This window comes from Crocuta crocuta, unplaced genomic scaffold, assembly GCF_008692635.1.
Source record: "Crocuta crocuta isolate KB4526 unplaced genomic scaffold, BGI_CrCroc_1.0 scaffold528, whole genome shotgun sequence".
NCBI classification, from domain to species: domain Eukaryota; kingdom Metazoa; phylum Chordata; class Mammalia; order Carnivora; family Hyaenidae; genus Crocuta; species Crocuta crocuta.
Genome location: NW_027530010.1, coordinates 201595 through 210548, shown reverse-complemented (window position 1 = coordinate 210548; position 8954 = coordinate 201595). Strand labels below are relative to the sequence as shown.

The 8954-nt window shown below is 52.7% G+C and overlaps 1 protein-coding gene across 7 annotated transcripts in view; it reads left to right on the top strand.

The window, feature by feature from the left end:
• Positions 1 to 5065: 5065 nt before the first annotated feature.
• The window catches only part of S100A2 (S100 calcium binding protein A2), a 7148-nt gene continuing 3259 nt past the window's right edge, over positions 5066 to 8954 (top strand). Inside the window, exons 1-2 of one of the 7 annotated variants that reach the window (XM_077764023.1) lie at positions 6471 to 6511; positions 6993 to 7082. The gene's annotated coding sequence lies outside the window, so the exon portion shown is untranslated. Of the gene's footprint in view, positions 5106 to 6470; positions 6512 to 6847; positions 7083 to 7776; positions 7908 to 8123; positions 8209 to 8497; positions 8862 to 8954 lie in introns of those variants that run through there. The other 6 variants (XM_077764025.1, XM_077764024.1, XM_077764026.1 and 3 more) reach the window with 6 other exon arrangements.

Genomic DNA, 8954 nt, shown 5'->3' with positions numbered 1-8954 from the left:
TTAGTGTTGATAAATTACACACACACACATTTTCTTGCAGAGCTGTGCATTTTATGTAATTTTTGAAATTTCGATCTCAGCTTTATCTAGGGGAATTGGTTAGTCTGGTTCAAGGATGTGATCCTTTAAGTCCATTTTCCTTTCTTTCCCTAAGTGCCCTAAGGCCATTACCAGTTTAGCACCACTTTTTATGTTAATTTCTCGCTTTGGGATTTTCTGTACCATTCTGTTCCTATAAACTAAAATCCCAAATTTGCACGACAGCAGGACCACGGTTAACACTTCTGTAGGAAAATCAGTGCTCCCATGTAGAGCCCAGATCAAGAAATACAAGCTTCTTTGTAATCTCATTTTGCTAGTGGGAGATTTTCTTTCAGGCCATTTTTTCACTTAGGGTGTAGTCTTCTAAGGCTCTTTGCTTCATGTAGGGGACTTTCCATTTCCCAGCTACTTGAAGATATAAAAATTCATCTTTTCTCAGTAGATACTTAAGAACTGGGGTTCTTTGTTTTCTGAGACCAGAAACCATGCCTTTCCAGGGACAGCTGTGGTGTGAGTTCATACGTACTTGGTTTTTCATTCTTCTTTTGCTTTGGGCCTCCAAGGATTGCCTTTACTTTATTGTGAGCTTAGCTTTTTAAAAAGTGTGACTGTCATGTTTTAACTAGAAATGGAAGTAAGTCTAAGTCCTTTTTTTAAACACAATAACTTTAGTATGTGTCTTGGTTTTGATAATTCAGGGTCATTTTTTCTCTTGGAATATGGTATGCTCATTAGATCTAGAGTCAAAATTTATTTTAGATTATTTTGTTCTATTTGCTTTGTTCTCTTCTTTAGGGTTACCAGTCCTATGTTGGTTAGACTTTGAGTTTGCCACATCTCTCCTCTCCAAAACGACATTTTCATTCTTGTGCTTTCCAGTCCCCATTTCTGATTTTCTTAAACCTATTCATTATGCTCCTGATTTTGTTTCCCATTGTGTTTATTTATTTATTTATTTTTAAATGTTTTATTTATTTCTAGGAGAGAGAGAGAGAGAGAGAGAGCGTGAGCAGGGGAGGGCCAGAGAGAGAGGGAGTCACAGACTGAAACAGGCTCCAGGCTCTGAGCTGGCAGTCAGCACAGAGCCCGACGCGGGGCTCGAACCCACGAACCGCGAGATCATGACCCAAGCGAAAGTCGGACGCTTAACCGACTAAGCCACCCAGGCGCCCCCCATTGTGTTTATTTTTAAATTGGCCTTTATCTATGTAATGTTTTGATCTTTCCCTTTTATTTCACTTTGGAATTCTAATTCTCCCTTCTCCACCTACTTTTGCTATTATAATCATTTCTTTGAAGGTTTGTATCTCTTTTTAAAACTTATTTTTAGAAAGGACGTTGTGTTAGATGAATTTTCTTTATAAAGATGATCCTTTCTGGGGTGCCTGGCTGGCTCAGTAGGCGGGTCACGTGACTCTTGATCTCAGGGTGGTGAGTTTCAGCCCTATGCTAAGTGTAGAGATTACTTAAAAATAAAATCTTAAAAAAAAAAAAAAAAGAAGCCTTGGGGCACCTGGATGGCTCAGTCAGTTGAGTGTTCAACTTTGGCTCAGTTCACCCTAACCTTAACCCCGTATGGGCCTCTGTGGAGCCTGGAACCTGCTCCAGATTCTGTGTCTCCCTCTCTCTCTGCCCCTTCCTGACTTGCACGTGTGTGCGAGCACTCTCTCTCTCTCTCTCTGTCAAAAATAAACATTACGAAAAAAAGATTCTTTCGGGTAATTATTTACTTTGAACGGAGCCAGTTATCACCCGGAGGTGGTGTGCTGTAGGGGAGGTGGGGGTGTAGTGTCTCGGGTGTGCAGAGGGGCATATCTCCTCTCAGTTTTTGGAGAGAGGGAGGTTTGGGAGATAGGGTCGTGTCACAGTAACACTTGGTGGCAGGTGGTGTGACATTCTCTGCCTCTTGTTCTGCTCCGCCCGGTTCATCCTTGACCAGGAGGCCATGTGACAAAGCGGTGGGAACGTCATGCGAGCATAGTGTCTTCTGAAGCTACCCCTTCCCTGCTGTGTCCTGTCGAACAAGGCCTCCAAGGGAGCCTCTCCTCAGCCTGTTCTCAGCCTCAGTGTCACTGCTTCAAGCAAAGGGACATTGGCTATCCCTGTAAGGAAGCGTTCTATCCAAGGGCTCTGCTTTCGTGGAATGCCCTTGCTTAGACCCATGCATAAGTACACTTGGCAGGTGGTCTTCAGGACGTGCAGCTTGCAGCCGTACAAGTTTCATTAAACATGGTCTTTCCTTCCCTTTACATTTTGTTTTGTTTGGCTGTTTTTAGTGAGGCTCCGAAGTGGGGAAATTGAAAACACCTCTACTTTGTCATCCTTCTTTGAGAGTTCCCCAGAATCTCCTCTTTTACTTTATTTTAATTAAATAATTAATTAGTTAAGTTTTAAAAGTTTATTTATTTTTGAAAGAGAGAGAGAGTGAATGGGGCAGAGGATCTAAGGCAGCCGCTGCACTGACAGCCAGATGCAGGTCTCGGACCCACAAGCTGTGAGATCACTGCCTGAGTCAAAGTCAGACACTCAAGCGACTGAACCACCCAGACTCCTGGGAATCATTATTTTTCAAAAATTGTTGTTATTATTATTTTTTAAGTAGGCGCTGTGTCCGGTGTGGGGCTTGAACTCATGACCCTGAGATCAAGAGTCACATCATGCTCTACCACAGCCAGCCAGGTACACTCATCCCCCAGAATCATCTTTAAGATGTAAATTAGATTATGCCATTCTTTTTTTTTTTAATGTTTGTTTATTTTTGAGAGAGAGAGAGAGAGAGATGGATTGTGAGTGAGCAGGGGAGGGGCAGAGAGAGAGAGGGAGACACAGAATACGAAACAGGCTCCAGGCTCTGAGCTAGCTGTCAGCACAGAGCCCGATGCAGGGCTTGAACCCATGAACTGTGAGATCATGACCTGAGCCAAAGCTGGACGTTTAACTGACTGAGCCACCCAGGCGCCCCTGGAAAGTCATTTTTTATCACTTCACTTAGTGATGATCTTGTTCTAAGGGATTAATTCTTCTTCATTCTTACAACGGCATGGCAAATCCAAACATTCCAGAAGTCAGTTCAGTTTCTTCCCAGGAGGAAAGTCTCATTGAGAATCCAAATGCAAGCCAGAGGCTGGTTGGTGAATAGAGAGGCAGGGTAACTGCAGATGGATGGTCTTCATGGGTTGCGTGAACAAGGGGGCATGCCGGTGTGAGTGGCTGCCCTTAGGAGGGGAATCCATTTCCTCGTCTATGAAACACAGTGTAGGGAGGCATTGAACTAGATCGGCCAGGTTGTCACAGTTTCCACCGTTTTTGCAGCTGGACCTGTGTGTTTTGTCAATTATAACGGGAAAAATATGATAATTTCAAAGCTAGGCGAAAGAATCAAGCAAATGAACAGATTTTTCTCAATTTTAAGATTCACTTTACTATTATTATTATTTTAAAGTTTATTTACTTACTTTGAGAGAGGGCCAGAGAGTGAGTGGGGAGGGGCAGAGAGACAGGGTGAGAGAGAATCCCAAGCAGAGGTTGGGTCAGTGTGGATCCCGATGTGGGGCTCAAATCCATGACCCTGGGATCATGACCTGAGCTGAAATCAAGAGCTAGACACTTAACTGACTAAGTCACCCAGGTGCCCCTAATTTACTTTATTACTTTTTCCTAAACTGTTAACATCTGCTATTAGCAGATGACCAAATGACGTTTCAAAGGACAAATACATAAAACAAGGAAAACAGGAATAAATTACTGTTCTTTAAAAAATTTTTTTTAATGTTTATCCATTTTTGAGAGACAGAGAGACAGAACATGAGCAGGGGAGGGGCAGAAAGAGAGAGAGAGGGAGACACAGAATCAGAAGCAGGCACCAGGCTCTGAGCTGTTAGCACGGAGCCTGACGTGGGGCTCGAATTCATGAACCACGAGATCGTGACCTGAGCCTAAGTTGGATGCTCAACCAACTGAGCCATGCAGGCACCCCTAAATTATTGCCCTTATGTTTTAGGGAATGTATAGACTTTGATTGTACTTTCATGTTGTTGAGACGTCAGACAACCCCATCTTGGCAATGACTGTGGTTCTAACTCTAGGTCATGATTTCCTCTACTGCTATATCTGAAACACTCATTGAGTACTCACTGTGTGTTCTATATGTGTCATCGCATTCGATCTGTGAGGGGTGTGATAGCATGCTCACAATACAGGAGAGGAAACTGATGTTTAGAGGGAGGTTAAGGACAGTCTGTAAGGTCAAATGGCTAGTGTAGTGACCGTGGTAACTTGCACCCTTCTTCTGGTGAGAGTTGCTTGACTACAGAGCTGGGAACCTGACCCACACTGGCCCGTCATAGCACCCTGACTCCCTGGACACTGCGATTGGTTCATGGCTAAGTGTGTGAGCCAAGCAGGGCCCATCAGGGCTCTTCCCGGGATGGGCCCTGGGCTTACAAGGCGGGGACAGGCTGTGGCCACGTTCCTTGCTCCTGCCGTGGTACGAATAAAGCCAACATGCAAAGAGATGAACGGTGATGAGAGAAGGATGGATGGGTGGATGGCGTTGGGTCCCCTGTTCTAGCCCCAAGGCTGTGGTTCATGGATCCTCTGAATTATCTCCGTGACATCACCAGTTATGTAACACAGTATATTCTCGTTTTTGCTTCTTTGAGCTTGCGTTGAGCTGCTGTCTTGTACAGCTGGAAGACTGACTGCTAGAATGATAACGTGGTGAGGTCAAGGTGAAAACCCAGAGTCCAGCGTCTTCTCTGCTGCCACCATTTCCTAGCATTACACACTGATCTCTTAAAACGTCTCTCTTTTAACCACATCCTCGCGAGCAACACTCTATAATTTTTAAAATCACTGTTCACCTTCCTGAGTCAGCGTTCTTTTTTTGAAACTGCCTTGTTCCCTTTCTGAGATTTGAGAAGTTCCTGGGTTTATCAGAACACGTGTTTCACGCTGGGTGTTTCCGGGAATATTGTTAATCTTCCCGCTTTCTGCTGATTCCTGCCGGCACCAGTCTTACCAAGTGACGTCTTCCATCCTCGGAACCGCCGTTCTGGCAAACGGTAGAACTCTGCCAGCCCAGGCCTGGGTGCTTGCTGGGAGCAGCTGGCCTCCGGGCTGGGCGAGGCCGTGAGGGAGCTGCAGGCAGGGCTGGGAGGGGGTGAAGAGTGTCTGGCTCCTGAGTCAGACACCAGACCTCAGGAGCCACAGGCCTCTGTACACAGACTCTGTACAGAGCTGTGGGGAGGGGAGGCCGGTCCCCAAACCCGAGGCCCAGCAGTGCAGGCGGCTGTCTGCTTTCTTCACAAGGAGGACGTGGATGCTGGTGGAGGTTGTTTGTTCCCGGCCAGAGGCCCTGAGCAGTGGGCCTAGTTAGTGGCGTCTTCCTCTCCTTCTGCCTCCTGAGCCGACCTTCCCCGCCTTATCACAGAGCAGGTGCCCAGCGGCACTGCCCCGGGGGCCGGGCTCCCCAGGTCCCCAGGGAGGTGAGGAGGCTGCAGGCGGCTGGTTGAGAAAGCTGGAGCCGAGGCCCGACTCTCACTTCTTCCTTGTTGACGGGGGAGAGGGGCGGAGGCCTCCTCCCTGCTGGAAGCCCCTCTGGGGAGTGGGGAGGTAGATTGTCTCTTCCCCAAAGCACTGGCCTGGGCCAGGAGGAGGCATCTGGTCACAGTGGACAGAGCTGGGTGGGTACAATGGTAGCAAGTTGGCTTCTAGAAGGTTCGGGGTGGGGATGGAGCCCCGTCTGGAAATGTGGTATTGAAGGGAGGGAGGACAATGGCAACGAGGGACAGCACTGGCCACTCGCCAGACATCTGCTTTGCATCAGACACTGGGGACCCTGGGAATGAACGCTACTCATTCTACTGCTCAGCAGCCCAGGCTAGTGGGGAGACATAAAGAAACAGTCTCATAAAAGTTGCTGTTACGGGGAAGGGGGCTGGAGGACATTCGGAAGAACCCCTAAAAACTGTGTGCATGCGCTCTTGCACGTGGGCAGGCTGGGGAGCAGATTCGGGTGCTGCACAGAGGAGGTGATCTTTGAGTTGAGCACCGGGGGAGATTAGGAAGTCGACAGGGTACAAACCAAGAGAATGAATGGCTGAGGGACGAGCCCTGAGGCACGGGAGCCCGTGGCCTGTACATCAGCGCTGTACAGCGATGCCCTGGAAGGCGTGTCATGCTTGGTGACCTTCTCCTCAGAGTTATAAGACATCACTATGGTTTCACCTGAGGGGTGACGTGCTCAGATCTGAATGCAAGAAGACCAGCCCGGCAGAGCTGGGGAGGGGTCAGAGTGGGGGCAGGGGCAGGGTGGGAGGGCAGTCCCGCTGGGGCTCCGGCCGCACAGGAGCGCAGGGAGCAGCAGCTCAGGCAGTGTGACTGACACGAGCGACACTGAGAAGGCAGGTGGCCTGACCACCACCTGGAGGGCAGTGCGGAGGAAGCAGGAGGCTAGGAGGGCAGCCAGGTTTCTGGTTTGGGTCATTAGGAGGAGGGTGGTATTATTTGTGGCAAAGAGGGGTCCTAAGGGAGGTGCGAGGTCCGGGGAAGGTTTCTTTTAAGCTTGCTTAAAATAGAGGCCGAGTGCAACTGGAGGCAAGAGGAAAAGGGGGTGGTTGGGGGTGCCAGACCGGAGCCGGTGCAGGACAGGGGCCCCTGGGCTCTGGGAGGCTGAGAAGTGAGCCCATGAGGCCGGGGGTGGGTGTGGGGAGAGAAGGGCAGAGAGGCCGAGGGTGGTCTGAATTGGAAGGCTAGAGCTCTCAGGGATTCTTAATGACTGGGGATTATAGAGGAAGTACCATGGTGATGACCTGTGTTTATGCCATATCTTGTTAATTGTGTGAACTTGGGCAAACTTCCCTGAGCCTCCATTTCCCTTGCTGTAAAGTGGGGTGAGATTGTACCAACTTCCTGGGATTGTGGTGTAAATTAAATGGACTACTACACAGAGATCGCCTTGCGCACCTTGCTCCATAATGTCAGCCCTCACCCCTGCAGCACTGGAAAAGCAGGAGCTCATTGCATGATGGTGTCATCAGGTAAGCAGGGGGTAGTTACACAAATGATTCAATGCAGTTTGCTATGAGAAAATATTTCAAAGCATATTTTGGGGGATAGAGGAATGTTAGGGATGTTTGTGGTGAAACAGTGGAGGCTCCAAGTCGCGGTGGGCCTGGTGGGGGTCTGGTGGTGGGCCCATGGCCCCACAGCCGACCCTGCAGCCATTTCTCTTTCTGCCAAACTGCCCTGGGGGAAGGGGTGTGTGGGCAGAGCTGGGCAGTGTCCAGCCCGCCACTTAAGGCTCCCATGTCAGAAGTCCGCCTGCTCACTAGGGACTGTCCAGGAAACACCTTATAAGTCAGGCAGGTGTGAGGGTGTGGGCGTGGGAAGGCTCCTTGGAGGTGAGTCAGCACTGCCTCCTCCTGGGTGAATCAGGGGCAGGGCAGGTCCAGGGCTGGGGAGCGGGTGGGGTGAAAGGCTGGGCGAGGAGCGGGGAGGGACCAACCTGCAATGACAGGTCTCAACCACCAGGGGGCAGGAGCCAGGAGGGGAAAGCCAGCCACCCTGGGCGGGTCGCCTGCGGCTGCGTGGCCGCGAGGACCGGGACCCTGGGTCCAGCATCTCAGGCTGAGACGTGCAGAGTCACTGCCAGGGACGTGCCCACGGCCCGGCGGCGCCCACGGCCCGGCGGTGCCCACGGCCCGGTGGTGCCCACGACCCGGTGGTGCCCACGGCCAGGCTGTGCCCACGGCCCGGTGGTGCCCGGCTTCTCCGCCTTCCGGAAGGCGTGTGGACCGGGGTCGGACGCTGGGGCCGTTCTGTTCCACCTTTCTGTTCCGCTGACAGGGGAGGGAGTCGCTCAGGTGACACTGAGTTGGTGCAAATTGATGCCCAGGCTCAGAAACACAGCCGCTTCCAGGCCCCGTCCCGTCCCGCCGGGGCGAGCCGGCTGCCCCTCAGGGGCTGTGGCTCCCGGGTCTGCAGGGTGTGGGTTTGGAGCAGAAACAGATGCCATGTTGGGAGGAGAGAACGTCCCTTGACTCCTAACCCCCCCCCCCTTTCGGTAACCCGGACTCGGGTTGGGTGTGGGCCGTGTGGGCGAGACCCTTCGTCCCGGCCGGGAGCTCACCGCGTGGGCCGCGGCGCGAGCGGGCGAGCTCTCAGGTGACTCACCCGCGGCGCTCGGTGCGCGGGCGGAAGGGCTGGTTGTGGGGCTCAGAGCGGGCTGGGCCCGGTGCCCCCGCGAAGCAGGTGGCATCCAGCCAGACTTTGGAGGGTAGTTGGGGCTTCACCAGAAAGAGATGTGGGGGCAGGGGAGCCGGGGACGGGCGGGCGGCTGGGGGCACCTCGCTGCCAGGCCTTGTGAAGGCGCCGCGGGCACCACTGCCACACCTGAGCCCTACGTGAGCCGTTGCCTCCGCTGGGCCTTCCCCTCAGGGTGAAGAGTGTTCAGTCTCGGGCTCTGTGTGAAGCGGGGCCATAGGGTCTGGCGCGGAGGAGCGGCAGCACGAGGGGCCCGAGTGCCTCGGAAAGGAGGGGCCGCTGGCTGGCTGTGCAGACCCGCGGGCTCCGAGGCCTGGCCGCCCGGGCCCCAGGGTGACCCCGGGAGGAAGGCAACCTGGCTTCCCTCTGGCCCCTTGGTCCCAGCCCCTCCGTGGCGTGCGACTCAGAGCTCCAGGCTGGGCCGCACACAGGGTCTCCGCGGCGGCGCCCTCTCCTCTCGGGCCGGGCTGGGGTTTCCGCCGGCGGCCCTGGCCTCCCGGGAGCAGGCTGGTGCCGCTGAGTCACCGCCTGGGCATCTGGGGCTGCAAGGGCGGGTGAGTCACCGGGGACCGGGGGCGCTGGGGGAGGGGAAGGAGGCTTCGGGACATCTGGAGGGGGGAGGGGAGCTGGGCCGGGGGGAAGGGGGG